The sequence below is a fragment of the Bos indicus x Bos taurus genome, chromosome 22, assembly GCF_003369695.1.
Source record: "Bos indicus x Bos taurus breed Angus x Brahman F1 hybrid chromosome 22, Bos_hybrid_MaternalHap_v2.0, whole genome shotgun sequence".
NCBI lineage: Eukaryota > Metazoa > Chordata > Mammalia > Artiodactyla > Bovidae > Bos > Bos indicus x Bos taurus.
Genome location: NC_040097.1, coordinates 54,322,198 through 54,341,649, shown reverse-complemented (window position 1 = coordinate 54,341,649; position 19,452 = coordinate 54,322,198). Strand labels below are relative to the sequence as shown.

The following is a 19,452-nucleotide window of genomic DNA, read 5'->3' as shown; positions in this document are numbered from 1 at the left end:
CGAAGATCAAAGATGCTGCATGCTAAGGGTCTTCGGCAACTGAGGCCCAGCACGGTCAAATGAACAAATGAATGTTTTTTTAAAAAAGACTGTACATCTGTCTTCCCTCAGTGTCATATCAATCTGCATTCCCGCCAGGAATGCTAAATGTCATGTTTTAATGTAAAAAGAACATAAATTATTAAAATTAAAAACGGTAAAAATTATAGTAAAACATTAGCAAAATTAAAAGTGAACAGAAGAGTAGAACTCTTTTTTACACTGTGTGGGGTAACAACTTTTTTTGCAGGAATGCAGACACTGGGGGAAGGGGACAGTGGTTCAGAGAGCAGCATGAAGCACGCCCATCACTGTGTAAGGCAGACAGCGGCGGGAAGTGTATGTAGAGCACAGGGAGCTCACCCCACTGCTCTGTGACAGCCTAGGGGGCGGCACAGGAGGGAGGCTCAGACGGAGGGGACATAACACACTTGCGGCACTGCTGTACGGCAGAAACCAACACAACGCTGCGAAGCAATTACCCTCCAACTACAAGAAATTTAAAAAAAGAAAGTGATCAGACTGGACGACCTGAGAGGTGAGCTTCTATCAAAATAAGTTTTCAAATGGAAAGCCCTATTCTGAATTAACAGACCTGCTAAAGCACCAACATATTCACATAGAGACACATGGAGAGAAAGATTTGTATAAAACCACCTTCTTCCTTATAGCGGCCCTCACTTCCCAAAGTTCCCCTGTCATTTTCACCCAACCGTGGATAGATTTAAAGGCAACTCTAATGCCTACAACATATTTACCTAGAAAAAATCCAGAGCTTGGGTTTTAGTAGAAAGGGCAGGTCCACCCTTCACCTCTTCACCAACAAACATCAAGAAACCGGGGATTTTAAAATAAATCCCATGAGTGACACCCACTTGTCACTTAGAGACAAGCCCATCCCGGCCAGGGTGGGGGCTTCACATGAACAGGGGACAAGCCACACCCACAGAGCGGACTTGGGAGTCACTACGCAGAAGGTGGTTCCCTAAACTGCCCTTCCACATCAGCCAGCGAGGGGTCGAAACCCCACCAGGGACTCGGGCCTACGCTACGGTCCCACTGGCAGCACCAGTGCCCAGGGGGCCCAGAGCCCCCACAGACGTGCTCTGGGGACCATGCAGACCAGAGCTTCCAATGACAGGCAGCGGGAGACACAGGATCCGGAACTCAAGTCCGCTAGTGCTCTTGGTTTTGGCCAGAAAAACAGCATTTTGTTTTGGGTTTTTCATCCTCTTTTGGTTTGTTTTTGAATTTTGAACCAGATGCCTATCTTTAAAAAATAAGAGCTTCTCACAAAAATCCACACCTGGTTCCTCTTAAAATACCCGAGGACGTCAACCTTAGGCCCACACTGAAGCTGTGGCAGTGAGAGGCCAGAGCTGAGCAGCGGCTCCCCTGTCCAATGTGGGGTGTGGACCCACAGCCTATCTTCCTGACCACTCAGGACCCCTTGACCTGGAGCTGGAGGGCCTAGGCTCTGCAAAACGTTTGCTCTTATGACCCTTGTCTGATGGGAATAATGTGTTATTATACATGGTGGGATTTCTTTGGAAGGAATGATGCTGAAGCTGAAACTCCAGTACTTTGGCCACCTCATGCAAAGAGTTGACTCATTGGAAAAGACTCTGATGCTGGGAGGGACTAGGGGCAGGAGGAGAAGGGGATGACAGAGGATGAGATGGCTGGATGGCATCACTGACTCGATGGAAGTGAGTCTCAGTGAACTCTGGGAGTTGGTGATGGACAGGGAGGCCTGGCGTGCTGCGATTCATGGGGTCGCAAAGAGTCAGACACGACTGAGCGACTGATCTGATCTGATACATGGTTATTTTTCATAAGTCTGCGGATCCCACGGCAACTAATAAAATCCAAATTACTGAAATGCATAACTGAATTCAGACTACCTCGTGCTGTGAGGTATCTCCTGAAACAGCAGACACTATCAAGTATTAAGTAGGGAGGAGGAACTCAAAATTTTTATTTTACTAATAACTAATAAAAGATTAGAGACCACTCAATTATAAAGTCTGTAGGACATCCCTGGTAGTCGAGTGGATGAGAATCCGCCTGCCAATACAGGGGACACAGGTTCAATCCCTGGTCCAGGAAGATCCCACGTCACAGGGCAGCTAAGCCCATACGCCTCAACAAGAGAAGCCACCACAGTGAGAAGCCCACACACCTTAATGAAGACCTAGCACAGTCAAAGGTAAGTGATTTTTTTAAATCATTTTAAAATCATTTTAAAAAATCATAATCATTTAAAAATCAACTATACTTGAATAAATTTATTTTTAATTGAAGTAGAGCTGATTTGCGGTGTTGTGCCAATCTCTGCTGCTGCTGCTGCTGCTAAGTCGCTTCAGTCGTGTCCGACTCTGTGCGACCCCATAGACGGCAGCCCACCAGGCTCCCCCGTCCCTGGGATTCTCCAGGCAAGAACACTGGAGTGGGTTGCCATTTCCTTCTCCAATGCATGAAAGTGAAAAGTGAAAGGGAAGTCGCTCAGCCGTGTCCGAGTCTTAGCGGCCCCATGGACTGCAGCCCACCAGGCTCCTCCATCCATGGGACTTTCCAAGCAAGAGTACTGGAGTGGGGTGCCATTGCCTTCTCCGGTGCCAATCTCTACTGTACAGCAAAGTGACTCAGTTATACACATACATTCTTTTTTTATATTCAAACTAAATTTTTTTATTTTTATTTTTTTTTTTTTACTTCCTGCCTCCTGTGCACAAAATATGGGGCTTCCTATTATGGACACAATAATAAGTAAGACATGGCTTCAGCATCATAGGCAGATGGACAGACCTGCCATGTGAAAAGTACCACCACAGAGGGGGACAAGGTGGTAACACCTCCTGCCTGTGTGTAGCACATGAGCCCTTATCAAAGGACAGAGCGCCTGGGACGTCCCTGGGGGTCCATGGTTGGGATTCCATGCCTCTACTGCCAAGGGAACTAAGATCCCACAAGCTACACAGCACAGCCAACACACACACACACACACACACACACACACACACACACACGCACACACACACACAGCACCTGCCAGGCTGGAGGGGCGGGGGGTCAGACAGGAAGCGAGATGGGGGTGGGACACTGGGGCTGAGTATTGGGTACCACTGTACTAGAGCATGTATTTGATTGGAGATCATGGAAAGTTGCTAAGAGCTTTAAGGATTCCATTGGCTTTGGGACGGTCCCCATGGAGACGGTGCTGAAGAATACAAGCTTGGGTTCAGGGAGGCCAGTAATACCATATGTGAAACGAATTGCCAGTCCAGGTTCGATGCATGATACAGGATGCTCCAGGCTGGTGCGCTGGGATGACCCAGAGGGATGGTATGGGGAGAGAGGTGGGAGGGGGTTCAGGATGGGGAACACGTGTACACTGTGGCAGATTCATGTTGATGTATGGCAAAACCAACACAATATTGTAAAGTAATTAGCCTCCAATTAAAATAAATAAATTTATATTAAAAAAAAGATGACCATGAGTGTCCAGGCCAGGGTGAGGAGCATCTAAACCAAGGTAAAGGGCAGGAAGAAGGGTAGAGAGGCAGGGAGGGCTCAGGTGGCTGTTTAAGTATTGGACAGAGAATGAGACAGAGTGACAAAATTTCTGGCTTCAGCAATTCAGCGGATGTCACTGCCATGAAGCCAAGACAAGAAATATGAGTACAATGATTAAGGAGTGAGGGTGAACAGGGCTTGGAGCTAGGAGGATAGTGGAAATCTAAAGATGGGCAAGACACGAAATCAGCCCTCCGAACAACCTCATGGGGCAGAAGAGACTCAACGTAAACATTCCACGGACGGAGCCGAGTGTGATGGCCAGAGAGGAGAGACAGACGAGTCTGTCTTGGGTTGTGCTCCCTAGAAGAAGAGCCTGATGTGGCAACTCTTGCACCAGTGGGTGCTGGAGAAAGGGCTTTGAAGAGAAACTTGTAGCAAAGTGAGGGAAGCTGCATGGACAGGGAAAGGTGAGGGCTGACAGCAGGCCAGCTGCGGTCTGATCTGGCAGGGAGCTCCGGAGTTACCTGGACTGTAGACTTTGTGCTGCCCGGACGCTAAGGGCTGGGTTTTATTTCCCAATCACTGACATCAGTCACTGATGTCAACCGCTCAGTACAGGGCACCCCAAGGTAGGGAATGAGATGTTTCTTTCCAGTCGTCTCCAGGGTACGGAGCTGCTCTCCAGCAAGGCAGTGAAGGATCCTTCCATGAGGTGTTAGCAACTGGCCCTGCTGCAGCCAAGCGAGGGGCACACAGGGCCAGGAGAGGGGATCCAGGCAGAGTACCAACAACATCTGCTACAGAATACACTCCAGAAGTCCATGAGAACACCGCCGAGGGAGAAGAGGGAAAGATCCTTCTTGATCATAAATCTTTCCATCTTTCCAACCTCCCTGGAAATTGGCAGGAGGTTAACAAATTTATCTCCACAAGATGCTTGAGCACCTCTGAAAAGCCTCGAGCATGCAGTGCAACTTTGCAACCTGGACTGAAGGCTGCTCTCCTGGGCACTGGGGTGTCTGTTCCCTGGTACAAACAGCAGCCCGTGGTTCCACCTGCCTTCTGCCCAGGAGCCCTCCAGCCTCAGAGTGGTTTTCCCTGACCACACCCAAGCAATAAACGGGCAGCCATCCTCAGCCATATAACTGACAACATTCCTCCAATTTTTACAGTGCTTTTTATGCTCACCTTATAAAGTTTCATGTTTTACTCTCCAGATTTCATTGTGTGCACTCAATGTGTCCCAGGAGTACAGCCAAGAAGTTTTAATTTTCCAAGAAGTACTTCTCTGCCTCTCCTTTCCACTACAGCACAGCTGAGAAATTGGAAAAGGCCCCCAAAGCAAGATTTCCGGGCAACCTGAACAATTTGCTCCAAGATATTCAAGCAGGAATGAACTTCAGGAGAGCTTCCAGCACCCTGGCTGAAGCCCCAGCCCCTGTCTTCATGTATTTAGAGGGTACATCTCTGGCAATACAAAGCTGAACAAGCAAATTCCAAAGGAATGAGATGAACCTTATAAAAAAAAGACTATCTGATTATCCGAGGGCAGAGGTAGAAGATACTCTGTAAGATGCCAGAGAAATTCTGAATCACCAACCACATCCAAAAGCAAATAGATGCTCAAATCAACTAATTCATTAATTATGATTTACCCTTTGACTAAACTCACAGATCAACTTTCTGACAATACTAGGTCAGAGTTTTGTGGAGGACAGGTTGGTTTCTTAACCAACACAAATCCGTTTCCTAAAATACATGCATTAATGACTTCATGAAGAAAGGCACTCATCAACAGAAAAACCAGGTGACTGAAGGTTATAACAGCAATAACCTACCCTTACAGAACACCTTGCATGTGCCCAGAACTGTGTAAGGAGCTGGAGTGTTTACATTCCTCCTCATGCTTGGGACCACAGTGCAGGAAACACTAAAGGATATTGAGTCCCTACCTCACACCACACACACAAAAGTCCAGAAAGACTACGGACTTAATTCAGAAAGGTAAACATCTGGAACTTTCAGCAGAAAATAAAGAATATCCTTCTAAGGGGAACCCTCTTACACTAGTAGTGTGGAGGTTCCTCAAAAAACTAAACACAGAGCTACTGTATGATCCAACAATCCCACTCCTGGGCATATATCCAGACAAAACTATAATTCAAAAAGATACATGCACCCTTGTGTTCACAGAAGCACTATTTACAGCAGCCAAGACAGGGAAGCAACCTAAATGTCCATCAACAGATGAATGGATAAAGAAGAAATGGTACATATACACAACAGAATAGCACTCAGCCACCAAAACGAGAAATAATGCTATTTGCCACTACACAGATGGACCTGGAGATGATCATACAAAGCGAAGTAAGTCAGGCAAGCGACAAGAGACAAATACCATATGATATCACTTATATGTGGAACCTAAAATATGATGCATATTTAAAATGAACGTATATATGAAACAGAAACAGACTCATAGACCCAGAGAATGGACTTGCGGAGGGGGTGCAGAGGAGGGTTGGATTGAGAATTTTGGATTAGCAGATGCAAACTATTATATATAGGATGGATAAACAACAAAGTCCTACTGTATAGCACAGGGAATTATATTCAATATCCTGGGATACATTGTAACAGAAAAGAATATGAAAAAGAATATTTACATAACTAAGTCACCCTGCTGTACAGCAGAAATTAACACAACATTATAAATCAACTATACTCCAGTCTTTTAAAAGAGTGTATTTCTAACCAGGAAAGAAAATACAGAAATCCTGTCACAGTAAAATTAAGCACCTTTTGACCTGAGGTTGCCATCTGTGGATTGACTGGGTTTAGATGGGAGCTGGGAGCTACTCTTAGGGAAAAATCTGAGTTGTCAGTTGTGCTCTGGGTTTATGCAGTGATTTGAGAATCAGCAGTTTTTAAAAAGTAGGTCTCTGCAGGAAATTCTACTTATGTTTGTTTGTGTTTGCATCCCAGGCGTCTGAGATGAGCCTGCCAGAAGTAATGGCTGTTTCTGTCAGTGAAGGGAGCAGCTGTCAGCATGGGGAAGCATAATAAAGATAATACAAAAATAGTAAGAATTTGTTTTCCAAATGCATCACAAATAAAGTTAAAAGACAAGCTACCAACTAAGAAAAGATATCTGTAGCACATACATTCAACAAAGGATAAGTATTCAGAATATATAAAGAACTCATAAACTGGACTTCCCTGGTAGTCCAGAGGCGAAGACTTCATGCTCCCAATGCAGGGGCCCAGGTTCAATCCCAGGTCAGGGAACAAGATCCCACATACCACAACTAAGACCTGGCAGAGTCAAATAAATAAATTTTAAAAAACAAAAACAGAAGTCATAAACCAACGTGAAAAACATAAATAACCTACCAGATAACTGAGCAAAAAGACACAAGCTGGAATTTCACAAAAGAGGAAAAAAAATGATTCTTGAACAAATGAAAAGCTACTCTCTTTCTGAGAACCACGTATACACAAATTAAAACATCAAGGAGCTACTATTTATACCCAGTAGCTTAGCAAAATTAAGAAGTCTAATCACAGACATAAAAAACAAATGCATGGTTACCAAACAGGAAAGGGAGAGGGAGCGGGGCATAAATCAGGAGTTTGGAATTGACATAAACACACTACTACATATAGATACATAAAAAGGTCCTACTGTATAGCACAGGGAACTATACTCAGTATTCTGTAACAACCCATAATGAAAAAGAATCTGAAAAAGTATATACATATACTTTATATATGTATATGTATATGTATATATAACTGAATCACTGTGCTATACATTCGACACTAAAACAGCATTGTTATACCTCAATTTTTTAAAAAGACAAGAAAAATAATCACCTATTCATTCTGCTGCTGCTGCTAAGTCACTTCAGTCGTATCCGACTCTGTGCAACCCCATAGACGGCAGCCCACCAGGCTCCCCCATCCCTGGGATTCTCCAGGCAAGAACACTGGAGTGGGTCACCATTTTCTTCTCCAGTGCATGAAAGTGAAAAGTGAAAGTGAAGACGCTCAGTCGTGTCCGACTCCTCGCAACCCCATGGACTGCAGCCCACCAGGCTCCTCCGTCCATGGGATTTTCCAGGCAAGAGTACTGGAGTGGGGTGCCTATTCATTCTATGACAGTATAAAACTGCAAAGTGGAAACAAACAGTGCATAAATGATTTTTTGGATTATATGCAGTATTACCAATCTCATTCTACTGATGAGGAAACTGAGGTTTAGAAAGGTAGGATCACTTCCAAGCAAGCAGGTAAATGAAAGTAACAAAGCTGGGCTTTTAATCAATGCCCAGACTTCTAACACTATGCTAGACTACAAGGTTTCCACAAGGAAGAAAAAAAATTACAGACAATTCATAAGATGCAACTCTTCTCACAGAACACCTGTGCCTTCCTGGAGTGGTGGGAAGTAATCTCAGCTCTACAGTCACAGTTTCGGGGTTTTTTTTAACATATGGTTATACTGAACAAAATCTTTCTTAAAAAATAGCAGAAAAAAATCCTTTAAAATTCAAGGAAATTTGCAATTGAAAGAACACCTATGATGAAGCATCTTCATTTAGTTTTTCAAACGCAGAGAGGACCCTGGTACAGGTGAGAAGCCATGCCATAGTGCACTGATGGTTGGGCTGAGAAATCATTCTATGAAAAAGGTGATAAAGTAATCAGGTCCTGGGTCTTCTTTCCTGGCTGGCTCTCAGCTTTTGAGCTCTCTCTCACACCTCCACAGTCTAAGCAGATGTGCTCCCTCCAGAAAGAATTCTTTGCCTACCACATCCAGAGCTCCCCTCCACCCTGCTCCCTCTGTGCCCCAGGACTCCACCCCACGTCCAGGGTCTCTTTCCCAGTCCACTGCTCCCCAAGGGAGGGACCCCCCAAACACCTCCAAGTCACATGTGGCAGATGGTGAACAAGGAACGAACAACCATCCTGCCATGACACCCATCCACAGAAAGGGAGGGTGGTAACGGGAAGAGCGTGGCCACTGCAGTCAGACTGCCCCCTGCTCCAATGTCCATTTTGAGATGAGCTGGCTCAGCTCAAATAAGAAGATCTTACTAAAACCTGCCTGCCTTTGGTGATTATTAGGATTAGCAGCGATAATGTATGTGAAAATGGGTCCCCATGTGATTTTAAGCTGCGGCTTCCCATTTAATAATGGGGGTGGGGAGTGGGGGGCTTCCCCGATGGCTCAGCAGGTAAAGAATCCACCTGCAATGCAGGAGATGCAGGTTTGATCCCTGGGTCAGGAAGATCCCCTGGAGGGAATGGCAGCCCACTCCAGTCTTCTTGCCTGGAGAATTCTATGGACAGAGGAGCCTGGCAGGCCACAGTCTATGGGGCTGCAAAGAGTAGGACATGACTGAAGTGACTTAGCACAAGCATGTGGTGGTGAGGTTGGGGTCACATCCTGCTTCAACTGGTCCAGGACAGGAAGGATTTGGTAACATCTTACCCAACACGTCTCCTGTATAGGCAGGTTCCAGAACCCCTGTGAAGGAGAGAATGAGGCAGGTGCCAGCACGTACCCTTGCTGTATCCAAAACTCATCCACATCAGTTAATAATCTGGCCCCAAAGAGTGGGCACTGGCTCCTTATCATCAAGTCGCACCAAGCTTTCCCCACCCTCTTCCTTCTGCCCCTCAAACATCTCAATGACCTTGAAAAAAGATCTGCCTGAATTTTCAGATAAGTTAGTATATGTAAATATACAAACGTGAGTGTGTGTGTGTGTGTGTGTGTGTGTGTGTGCATGTGACAGAGACAGAGATGGAGGAGGAGAAAGGAGGAAGGAAGGATGGAAGGGAGAGACAGAGCAAAAACTTAGGGACAGGAAGCAAGAAAGTGACTCTTTTTTCTATCAGAGAATTTAGCAACTTCAGGTTCTGGTTAATTCATTAACAGAAAAGCTAAACAGGAATTTGTTTTCAACCCCAGCTGTTGCACCCAACTGGTCTTCTATTTCTAGCACGTACTTAGCATAACGAAATCCTCAACAACAAAAATCATTCAGATTTTTTTGGGGGGCAGTGTGGCATGTGGGATCTTTAAGTTTCCTGACCAGGGATCAAACCCACGCCTCCTGCTTTGGAAGCATGGCATCTTAACTGCTAAACCACCAAGGAAGTCTCATCCTTCTTTTAAGCCTAAGACAGTCAAATGTCAAAGGTGCCCATCCACCAGCCCTCTCATTCATCCTGCACATAAACCCCCACTGCCAGTAGTCTCAAGATGGTAAGGAAATGGATCCAGAGAGAGGATGCCCTGGCCAAGATGCTGAGACTCTTAAAGACAGTGGGCCCAAAGGCCTCTGAGCCCCTTTAAATCTAACTGGCTACAAAGAGCCTTTGTGCATTGATGCCACCTGGCTGGAAATGAGAAATAAGAAAGACCTCCAAATTCCACGAGGAAGGCTCATCATTGCTTTGCAGCAATGATTTTAAAGCTGCTAACTCAACGATGAGAAGCAATCAGCGCCCAGTAAGACACAACTACACAGACGAGCCCCAACATGTTACGCTGACTAGAGGAAGCCAGGCAGTAGCGACTGTACTCACTGTCTGGTTCCATTTATACGAAATATTAAACTAGGCAAAACTCATCTCCAGTGGGAGAAAACAGACTGGTGGCTGCCCGTGATGAGAGGGGCTGGGGCACCAGAACTTTCTGGGCAGGTGGTGATGTTCTGTACCTTGAGGCCTTCCAGTAATAGGTGTAGGCAGCTGTCAAAACTCAGCAAACGTACACTCAAGATTCATGCATTTCACTGTGAGGTTTTACATCAAGAAAAAAAAAACAGCAAACAAAGATCATTAACGATATTTGTTAATGATAGGCATGTTAAAGCATTTACAGGGCAGTGTACTGACATTGGAAATTTACTTGGAAATGTATAAATAGATAAAAAGGGGATTTCCTTTGTGGTTCAGTGTTTAGGGCTCTGTGCTTTCACTGCCAGGGTGCAGGTTCAATCCTTGGTCAGGGAACAAAGATCTTGTAAGCTGCACACCACAGTGGAAAAAAAGACAAAGAAAGATAAAGAAGATGGGTTGATGAATGGATACATGGGAAGCTATGTGCTATAAAAAGCAGGTATAATCAAACGTTCCTTGTAGGGATTTCCCTCATGGTCCAGTGGTTAAGACCTTGTTTTCCAGTGCAAGGGATGAGGGTTTGATCCCTGGTCAGAGACCTAAGATCCCACATGTCTAGAAGCCATAAAACTAGAACACAAAACAGAAGCAATATTGTAACAAATTCAATAAAGGCTTTAAAAATGGTCCACATCAAGAAAAAAAAAAAAACTCTGAAGAAAATTAAAATTTTAAAAATGTTCATTATAGAATCCAAATGATCACTATATGTGTGTTCCCTGTACAACTCTATAAAATTTCCTGTATGTTTGCAATTTTTCATAATAAAATGTTCAGGGAGCAAGGGGAAAGTTAGACATACAGGAGGTGAAAAAGGTAAACTAAGAAAAAGCACAGAAGCTACTGTACTTACTGGGGTTTAAGGCAGCTGTGAGCTGCTCAGGCAAATGAAAAAGAGAAACAGGGCAATGCTGAGCACAAGAGCAGTCATTCACTGGGCAACCACCATACATTAGAAGTGTGTGTTAGACAGTCTGCTGATTTTGCCATCACCATCTCCCTGCAAGGTAAGCATATTATCATTTTATAGCGAAGCAGATTGAAACTCAGAGTGGAGTAATAACATACCTGTGGTTATGAGGCTGGAAACTGGAACTGGCTCTGCCAGCCTCAAAACTCCAAGGCTACAGAGGAAAAAGCAACATGAACTCAGCATCTCTTCCCTCTTTCCAAGGTCAGGACCATACCAACGGCACAGGCATGGCCAACGGCCACTCCTACCCAGCGGTGCCACCTGCCACACAGTAGGTAACAGCACTGACAGCTGCCCTGAGTTCCAGTCACTGACTCCTCCCAACAGTCCCCATGAGCCTCCCACACTCAATTCTCCTTCTGTTCTTTGTACTGCGAGAATCTATCTACCCACCAGAAGTTTAGCCATCACCTCTGTGCATACACCCTGGGTCACAAATATTGCAATGTTCAGCACCATCCAACAGCTTTCCAGCCCACCCACCTTCCTACTCTACAGAGGTTAGAAAGTTAGACACTCCCTTCCCTGACTCCCTTGCAGCTAGATTCTTCCAAGGAAACACACTTATGCAAGATTTTTTGGGGGGGGAGGAGGGGAGGCAGGAATGTGGATCATTTTAAAAGTCTTTATTGAATTTTGTTACAATATTGTTTCTGTTCTTTTTCATGTTTTGATTTTTTGGTCACAAAGCATATGGGGTCTTAGCTCTATAACCAGGGATCGAACCTGAACTCCGTGCATTAGAAGGTGAAGTCTTAGCCACCGGACAGCCATACAAGATTTAAAAGGCAGAGGGGAATGACAGGAGACAGCAGCTACAGGTTAGGTTAGGACTTCCTGCAAGACAGTGGGAGGGGTGTCTGATGCCTTGGAGCAGCTGTGCAGAGGGTTTAGTGTTCTGCCTCTGGTGTCACAGGTACTAAGGCAGAAGTGAGTTAGAATCATGTTACGGTTGCAATCTGGACCTAAGCTGTGTCATTGCTGAACCTGAAGCATCAAAGCCTGGTTCTCCCAGAGATACTTTAAAACTGTCCAATAAATCACCTATTGCTTATACGACTTAGAAGGAAGCTACCGTCTGTGACAAAGATCCTAACCTTGCCTGTGAGCAGCTCTGAGACTACCTCCCAAGTTACAAGCCTACACCACTGCCTGCCAGGCAAGAAAACCCCCAAGAACAGGATGTTAGCTTCCCACTTTCCATGTTGGAGGGACAGCAGGAGAGGACAAAAGGAATGAATAGAAGTCTGTCAGCTTCTAGGAATACATGCACAGACTCCCAGAAAAGCAAACCTAGAAGAGACTTTCAAATATCCCAGGGACAAGAGAGCACACACAAAATGAAGGCCTTTCAAGGACCCTGGACTGGGATCTGGAATAAAGCAGGTCATTCTTGGAGGCCACTTCAATGGGTAAGGATGATCTCATTCAAAAGCCACGTTGGCATGGTGATTTGAGGATAGTCTAATGATCTACAAAGGCCTGAGATTTTTTTTAACTGTCACAGTTTACACAGATGTAAATTTTTTTTTCCCCTCCAAAGAGATACCCTCAGGGGCTCCTGGTTTATTGCCATTACCCAAAACCTTTAGCTCTGTTGAGACAAATCCATCTGCTCCAAGCATGGTTACAAGACTGGGAAATAGCTGAAACCAAATCAGGGCCATTTTTAGTCAAAAATGAGGTAAGACCACAAAGCAGACAGAGTTCTTTTCTGTGGCGGCTTGTCACTGGTTCTGAAGGCAATTCTAGGAGGGAAAAGGAGCTTTCAAAATAATTTGAGCAATGGCAGCACTGTTGTAAAAAGGACTCCTGCCATTCTCGCATATACATATTTGAGAATTCATGTTTAGGAAAATACATCTTTAGAGTCACATCGTATAGAGGGAAACTGAACTGTGGTCATTGTTTCTTGGTTTCTTTTGTGTGCACCAAGAAGGAAAAAAAAACAAAACCTGCTACAGTCTAGCTTCTGGAACTGTTGGCAAGGGTGCAGGCAGGCTCACGTCACTCTGAAACCTGGGGACCACAAAAGTGACTTAGAGCCACAGGGTGACTTGGCATTGAACGGCCCTGTACCTGAGTCACTGTGATCCTGGCTTAATTTCTTCCAATAGTTGGCCCTGTAACTACGGCTCTTTTGCATGGCTTAAGTAAAGAGTGAATTATAACTCTTTTATTGAAAAAATCAAAAACAAAGAAAATGATACTGCTCCTCACATACCCTTGAAAAATCTTCTCTGGGGAGGCGGTCCTAAGATGGTGGAGGAACAGGACGGGGAGACCACTTTCTCCCCCACAAATTCATCAAAAGAACATTTAAACGCTGAGTAAATTCCACAAAACAACTTCTGAATGCTGGCAGAGGACATCAGGCACCCAGAAAAGCAGCCCATTGTCTTCGAAAAGAGGTAGGAAAAAATATAAAACACAAAAAAAGAGACAAAAGAGGTAGGAATGGAGTTCCATCCCGGGAAGGGAGTCTTAAAAAGAGAGAAGTTTCCAAACACCAGGAAACACTCTCACTGCGCAGTCTGTGGTGAGCCTTGGAAGCACAGAGAGCAACATAACAGGGACGAAAAATAAACAAATAATTAAAGCCCACAGATTACGAGCCCAACGGTAACTCCTCCAGCGGAGAAGCAGCGCAGACGTCTGCATCCGCCACTAACAAGCAGGGGCTGGGCAGGGAGGCGTGGGCTGCACTGCTTAGAGTAAAGATCGGGCCTGAATGGCCTGAGGGTAATCAGAGCGAACTGACTTGGGCTAGCAAACCAGACTGTGGGATAGCTACTACACGAAAAGCCCTAAGACACCATCAGGCCCGCGCACAGAACAAAGGGCTGAACAGAACTAGCCGGCTGCGAACCATCCCCCTCTGGTGACAGGCAGCCAGAGCCGGAAGGGGGCAATCGCAGCCCCAGAGAGACATTATCTACAAAACTGCAAGCAGGCTTCTCTGCTAAGACTTCTTGGGGTTCTGGACAGTCATCATCCGCCTGAGAAGGTGCGTGGGTTGTACACCCAGAAAACCGAGCAGCAGGGACGGGAGAGGTGATAAGTCACAGCGACCATGCTCGCCAAACACCTCATCACCCAAGCTGCTCAGAGCTGGGAAGGGCACAAAACGCAGGCCCAAAGGAGTCTGCACCTCTGAGGACTACCTGAGTGCCTGAACCTGAGCAGCTTAGACCTGGGAGGTGCATGCAGCCCAGGGCCGGCCTTGGAGGTTCCCAGCAGAGCAACCTAGAGCCTGAGCAGTGTGGGCAGGGAGGGCACACACGCCGTGAGCGGGGGCAGGCCCAGTGTGGCTGAGACAGTGTGAGCACACGCCAGTGTTATTTGTCTGCAGCATTCCTTCCTCCCCACAGCGCGACTGAACAAGTGAGCCTAAAAAAGTGTCCACCACCGCCCCCCTTGTGTCAGGGTGGAAATCAGACACTGAAGACACCAGCTAACAGAAGAAGCTAAAACAGAGGGAACCGCCTTGGAAGTGACAGATGCAATAGTTTAAAACCCTGTAGTTAGTACCGACTACATAGGAAGGGACCTATAGATCTTAAGAAATATAAGCTGGGTCAAGGAACTATCCGAGAATGAACTGACCCCACACTGCCCACAACACCACCAGAGAAAGTCCTAGATATATTTTTACTATTTTTACGATCATTCTTTTTTCTTCTTCTTCTTTTTTTTAACTTTTTTAAATTTTTAAGTCCTCTCTTACTCCTTTAATTTTCATTTTTATAACCTACTATTACTTTTCAAAAAAAAAAAAGACCCTATTTTTTAAAGCAAACTTCCTATATATTTTTTTTAATAATTTTTGTGACTTTGTTGTTTTTTTTTCTTCTTTTCTTTAATATTGTATTTTTGAAAATCCAACCTCTACTCTAGATTTTTAAATCTTTGCTTTTTGGTATTTGTTCTCAATTTTTTACCTTTAAGAACCCAATCTTCAGTACCCATTTTTACTTAGGAGTGAGATTACTGGCTTGACTGCTCTCTCCTCCTTTGGACTCTCCTTTTTCTCCACCAGGTCGCCTCTGTCTCCTCCCTCCCCCTTCTCTTCTCTACCCAACTCTGTGAATCTCTGTGTGTTCCAGATGGTGGAGAACACTTAGGGAACTGATTACTGGCTGGATCTGTCTCTCTCCTTTACATTCCCCCCTTTTATCCTCCTGGCCACCTCTGTCTCCTTTCTCCCTCTTCTCTTCTCTGTATAACTCCATGAACATCCCTGAGCAGTCCAGACTGTGGAGTGCACATAAGGAAGTGATTACTGGCTAGCTTGCTCTCTCTTCTTTTGATTCCACCTCATCTCATTAGGGTCACCTCTAACTCCCTCCCCCCTCTTCTCTTCTCCAAGTAAGTCTGTGAACCTCTCTGGGTGTCCCTCACTGTGGAGAAACTTTTCATCTTTAACCTAGATGTTTTATCAACGGTGCTGAATAGAAGGAGAAGTCTTGAGACTACTGTAAAAATAAGACTGAAAACCAGAAGCAGGAGGCTTAAGTCCAAATCCTGAGAACATCAGAGAACTCCTGACTCCAGGGAACATTAATCGATAGAAGCTCATCAAACGCCTCCATACCTACACTGAAACCAAGCACCACCCAAGGGCCAGCAAGTTCCAGAGCAAGACATACCATGCAAATTCTCCAGCAACAGAGGAACACAGCCCTGAGCTTCAATATACAGGCTGCCCAAAGTTACTCCAAAACCACTGACATCTCATAACTCATTACTGGACACTTCATTGCACTCCAGAGAGAAGAAATCCAGCTCCATCCACCAGAACACCGACACAAGCTTCCCTAACCAAGAAACCTTGACAAACCACCGATACAACCCCACCCAAAGCAAGGAAACTCCACAATAAAGAGAACTCCACAAACTGCAAGAATACAGAAAGGCCACCCCAAACGCAGCAATATAAACAAGATGAAGAGGCAGAGGAAAACTCAGCAGGTAAAGGAACAGGATACATGCCCACCAAACGAAACAAAAGAGGAAGAGATAGGGAATCTACCTAATAAAGAATTCCGAATAATGATAGTGAAAATGATCCAACATCTTGAAATAAAAATAGATTCACAAATAAATAGCCTGGAAACAAGGATTGAGAAGATGCAAGAAAGGTTTAACAAGGACCTAGAAGAAATAAAAAAGAGACAATATATAATGAATAATGCAATAAATGAGATCAAAATCACTCTGGAGACAACAAATAGTAGAGTAAGGCAGAAGATAGGATTAGTGAAGTAGAAGATAGAATGGTAGAAATAAATGAATCAGAGAGGAAAAAAGAAAAACAAATTAAAAGAAATGAGGACAATCTCAGAGACCTCCAGGACAATATCCAATGCTCCAACATTCAAATCATAGGAGTCCCAAAAGACAAAAAGAAAGACCATGAGAAAATACTTGAGGAGATAATAGTTGAAAACTTCCCTAAAATGGGGAAGGAAATAATCACCCAAGTCCAAAAAACCCAGAGAGTCCCAAACAGGATAAACCCAAGGCGAAACACCCCAAGACACATATTAATCAAATTAACAAAGGTCAAACACAAAGAACAAATATTAAAAGCAACAAGGGAAAAACAACAAATAACACACAAGGGGATTCCAATAAGGATAACAGCTGATCTTTCAATAGAAACTCTTCAGGCCAGGAGGGAATGGCAAGACATACTTAAAGTGATTAAAGAAAATAACCTACAGCCCAGATTACTGTACCCAGCAAGGATATCATTCAAATATGAAGTAGAAATCAAAAGCTTCAAAGACAAGCAAAAGCTGAGAGAATTCAGCACCACCAAACCAGCTCTCCAACAAATGCTAAAGGAAATTCTCTAGACAGGAAACCAGAGAAGGCAATGGCACCCCACTCCAGTCCTCTTGCCTGGAAAATCCCATGGATGGAGGAGCCTGATAGGCTGCAGTCCACGGGGTCGCTGAGGGTCGGACACGACTGAGTGACTTCACTTTCACTTTTCACTTTCGTGCATTGGAGAAGGAAATGGCAACCCACTCCAGTGTTCTTGCCTGGAGAATCCCAGGGATGGGGGAGCCTGGTGGGCTGCCATCTATGGGGTCGCACAGAATCGGACACGACTGAAGTGACTTAGCAGACAGGAAACACAAAAAGGGTGTATAAACTCAAACCCAAAACAATAAAGTAAATGGCAACGGGATCAAACTTATCAATAATTACCTTAAACATAAATGGATTTAATGCCCCAACCAAAAGACAAAAACTGGCTGAATGGATACAAAAACAAGATCCCTATATATGTTGTCTACAAGAGACCCACCTCAAAACAAGGGACACATAAAGACTGAAAGTGAAGGACTGGAAAAAGATTTTCCATGCAAATAGAGACCAAAAGAAAGCAGGAGTAGCAATATTCATATGAGATAAAATAGACTTTAAAACAAAGGCTGTGAAAAGAGACAAAGAAGGACACTACATAATGATCAAAGGATCAATCCAAGAAGAAGATATAACAATTATAAATACATATGCACCCAACATAGGAGCACCGAAATATGTAAGACAAATGCTAACAAGTATGAAAGGGGAAATTAACAATAACACAATAATAGTGGGAGACTTTAATACCCCACTCACACCTATGGATAGATCAACTAAACAGAAAATTAACAAAGAAACACAAACTTTAAATGATACAATAGACCAGTTAGGCCTAATTGATATCTATAGGACTGCTGCTGCTGCTGCTAAGTCGCTTCAGTCGTGTCTGACTCTGTGCGACCCCATAGACAGCAGCCCACCAGGCTCCCCCATCCCTGGGATCCTCCAGGCAAGAACACTGGAGTGGGTTGCCATTTCCTTCTCCAGTGCATGAAAGTGAGAAGTGAAAGTAAACTCGCTCAGTCGTGTCCGACCCTCAGAGACCCCATGGACTGCAGCCTATCAGGCTCCTCCATCCATGGGATTTTCTAGGCATGAGTACTGGAGTGGGATGCCATCGCCTTCTCTGATCTATAGGATATTTCACCCCAAAACAATGAATTTCACCTTTTTCTCAAGTGCACATGGAACATTCTCCAGGATAGATCACATCCTGGGCCATAAATCTAGCCTTGGTAAATTCAAAAAAATTGAAATCATTCCAAGCATCTTTTCCAACCATAATGCAGTAAGATTAGATCTCAATTACAGGAGAAAAACTATTAAAAATTCCAATATATGGAGGCTGAACAACACGCTTCTGAATAACCAACAAATCACAGAAGAAATCAAAAAAGAAATCAAAATATGCATAGAAATGAATGAAAATGAAAACACAACAACCCAAAACCTGTGGGACACTGTAAAAGCAGTGCTAAGGGGGAAGTTCATAGCAATACAGGCATACCTCAAGAAACAAGAAAAAAGTCAAATAAATAACCTAACTCTACACCTAAAGCAACTAGAAAAGGAAGAAATGAAGACCCCCAGGGTTAGTAGAAGGAAAGAAATCTTAAAAATTAGGGCAGAAATAAATGCAAAAGAAACAAAAGAGACCACAGCAAAAATCAACAAAGCCAAAAGCTGGTTCTTTGAAAGGGTAAATAAAATTGACAAACCATTAGCCAGACTCATCAAGAAACAAACGGAGAAAAATCAAATCAATAAAATTAGAAATGAAAATGGAGAGATCACAACAGACAACACAGAAATACAAAGGATCATAAGAGACTACTATCAGCAATTATATGCCAATAAAATGGATAACGTGGAAGAAATGGACAAATTCTTAGAAAAGTACAACTTTCTGAAACTGAACCAGGAAGAAATAGAAAATCTTAACAGACCCATCACAAGCACGGAAATTGAAACTGTAGTCAGAAATCTTCCAGAAAACAAAAACCCAGGTCCAGACGGCTTCACAGCTGAATTCTACCAAAAATTTAGAGAAGAGCTAACACCCATCCTACTCAAACTCTTCCAGAAAACTGCAGAGGAAGGTAAACTTCCAAACTCGTTCTATGAGGTCACCATCACCCTACTACCAAAACCTGACAAAGATGCCACAAAAAAAGAAAACTACAGGCCAATATCACTGATGAACATAGATGCAAAAATCCTTAACAAAATTCTAGCAACCAGAATCCAACAACACATTAAAAAGATCATACACCATGACCAAGTGGGCTTTATTCCAGGGATGCAAGGATACTTCAATATCTGCAAATCAATGTAATACACCACAT

General features: G+C 44.1%; 1 protein-coding gene across 2 annotated transcripts in view; it reads right to left on the bottom strand.

Annotated features, from left to right (window-relative positions):
* The window catches only part of OSBPL10 (oxysterol binding protein like 10), a 343,241-nt gene that overhangs the window by 288,334 nt on the left and 35,455 nt on the right, over nucleotides 1–19,452 (bottom strand). The window lies entirely within an intron of this gene.